Genomic DNA, 2,668 nt, shown 5'->3' with positions numbered 1-2,668 from the left:
CTATGTGTACCGAAACGTTTTCTAACATACCTACGGGAAATCTAACAGAATGATCCGCAAGTTGAACGAATATCCTCGTAGGTCTTAGTTCTCCCATTTTTAGCCTTTCGCATATGGACAAGGGCATTAAGCTAATACTGGCTCCTAAGTCACATAGTGCTTTGTCTATGACAAACTTTCCGATTACACAAGGTATGGAGAAACTACCTAAGTCTTTCATCTTAGGAGGCATATTGTTATGTGTTATGGCCCTACATTCAACAGTAAGTGTAACGGTTTCATTATCCTCTATCTTCTTCTTGTTAGATAAGATTTCTTTGAGAAACTTAGCATATGAGGGCATTTGAGTGATGGCTTTTGTAAAGGGTATTTTGATATTCAATTGTTTTAGAAGCTCTACGAATTTTATAAATTGCCCTACACTTTTAGATTTAACAAGTCTTTGAGGATAAGGGATAGGGGGTTTATACGGTGGTGGAGGCACATAAGGTTCTTCTTTCTCTACGACCTCCTCATTTTTATCTTCCTCTTGATCGTCTTCCTTCTCAGTTTCCTTACTGGGGTATTGGTGCATGGATGGGTTTTTGAATTCTAGGGTCGGCCGATTCGTCTAGTTATGTTCCATTTCATAGTATAATAGCATTTGCATGACCTTTCGGGTTTGGTTGCGGCTGTCCAGGAAATATGCCTGTAGGAGCAGCAGTAGGTGCTTGTTGTTGAGCCACTTGCGAAATTTATGTTTCCAACATTTTGTTATGGGTGGCTAACGCGTCTACATTGTTTGCTAACTGCTTGATTTGCTCACTAGTGTGTATGTTTTGATTTAGGAAATCCTTATTTGTTTGAGCTTGGGTAGCTATGAAGTTTTCCATCATTATTTCTAGGTTTGATTTCCTATGAGCATTTTGAGTATTTGTGGCAGCTTTGTGATATCCTGGTGGTACAACAGGTGCTTAGTTAGGTGCATACAATGCATTATTGTTTTTGTACAGAAAGTTAGGATGGTTTTTCCAACCTGGGTTATAGGTGTTTGAGTAAGGGTTTCCTTGAGCATAGTACACCTCGTCTGTGGAGGTTCCTGCCAAGAGTTGACATTCTGGGGTGACATGCCCCGGAACTCCGCATATCCCGCAGTTTGGTGCTACGGCAGCCACTGTGGTTGCGAGTGTTATGGTCAAGTTGTGTATCTTTTGAGTAAGAGCATTTACCTTGGCGTTGACATGGTCAAGACTGCTTAATTCGTACATGCCGCCTTTCGTTGGAGGTTTCTCTATGGAGGTTCTTTTGCTTCCCCACTGGTAATGATTATGGGCCATACTTTCGATAAGTTGATAGGCCTCATTTTAGGGTTTATCCATCAGTGCGCCACCTGCGGCGGCGTCTAGTGTCAATCTTGTGTTGTACAAGAGACCATTGTAAAAGGTATGGATGATCAACCATTCTTCTAGACCATGATGTGTACAAAGCCTCATCATGTCTTTGTAACTCTCCCAAGCTTCAAAAAGCGATTCATTATCTTTTTGTTTAAACCCGTTTATTTGGGCTCTTAGCATAGCCGTCTTACTAGGTGGGAAATATCGGGCTAAGAAAACTTTCTTCAACTCGTTCCACGTAGTGACAGAGTTGGATGGTAGAGACTGGAGCCGAGCTCTATCTCTATCTCTTAATCAGAATGGGAAAAGACGTAGTCTTATAGCTTCAGGCTGACACCATTTGCCTTCATTGTGTCTGCGTATTGCAAAAACACTAACAAATGTAGGTTCGGGTCCTCCGTGGGACTACCTGAAAATTGGTTTTGCTGTACGGCTGACAACAACGAAGGTTTTAGCTCAAAATTATTGGCCTCGATGGCAGAGCCAGCGATGCTGTTATGTGGTTCATCCTGCGAAGGGATTGCATAGTACTTAAGAGGACGGTTTAGCACTCCTTCAACCGTCTCTGGTTGAATAACTGGTTCAGGAATAGGGATATTAAGATCGGGAAGATTTAGCTTGACACGATGTTCTCATATCAAATCTCGTATCTGGCGTTCTAATCTAAGATAACGCCCAGGTGCTTCGAACGGTAGCTTTAACTTCTTGCCGTGAGAGCGAGTACTTGACATACACTCGACAAATGTAGAAAGGGAAAAAGAATTGTTTGCCTTAGTCTATATTGGGCAACACTGGAGTTACGATATCGACTAAATTAGTCCCCGACAACGGCGCCAAAAACTTGATCGCGACTTAGTAAGTCTATGGGAATCGTGACTGCAAGTGCACATCCTATCGCGTAGTTTTAAAGATTATCGAACCCACAAGGACTAATAATCGAACGTATCGTTATCTAATGTTACTATGTAAATATAAGGTTGTTGATCATTCTAAGATTGGAGGGATAAAGAAAAATAAGTACAACGTAACTAGAATATCAATAAGGATATGCGATGAAGGGATATCGGTATGTAACGCATCAAACTTCGGGGATTCGATAGATATTTTATGTAGTCTTATTGGTCAAAATATTCTTCAGTAGAAATTATTTATAGAAAGGACTTAGTCTCACATTCTCGTTTTTATTGACTCTGATCATACTCCTAAACCAGAATGCTTGGCTCTCGCGGTATCATTTTGAATTTAAAAGTAATTTTTGAATATGAATAAAGTCTAACTAATCCTAAAGCGCTCTT

The 2,668-nt window shown here is 40.7% G+C and overlaps 1 non-coding gene across 1 annotated transcript; it reads left to right on the top strand.

Annotated features, from left to right (window-relative positions):
- The first annotated feature begins 1,446 nt into the window (after nt 1-1,446).
- On the top strand, nt 1,447-1,553 carry LOC127125105 (small nucleolar RNA R71). Its single transcript, XR_007804565.1, has one exon. It is a non-coding gene; the product is annotated as a small nucleolar RNA R71 (small nucleolar RNA).
- Nucleotides 1,554-2,668: the final 1,115 nt, after the last annotated feature.

This window comes from Lathyrus oleraceus, chromosome 2 (assembly GCF_024323335.1).
Source record: "Lathyrus oleraceus cultivar Zhongwan6 chromosome 2, CAAS_Psat_ZW6_1.0, whole genome shotgun sequence".
NCBI lineage: Eukaryota > Viridiplantae > Streptophyta > Magnoliopsida > Fabales > Fabaceae > Lathyrus > Lathyrus oleraceus.
Note: the sequence above shows the minus strand (reverse complement) of the source record. Positions and strands in the feature narration are given on the sequence as shown.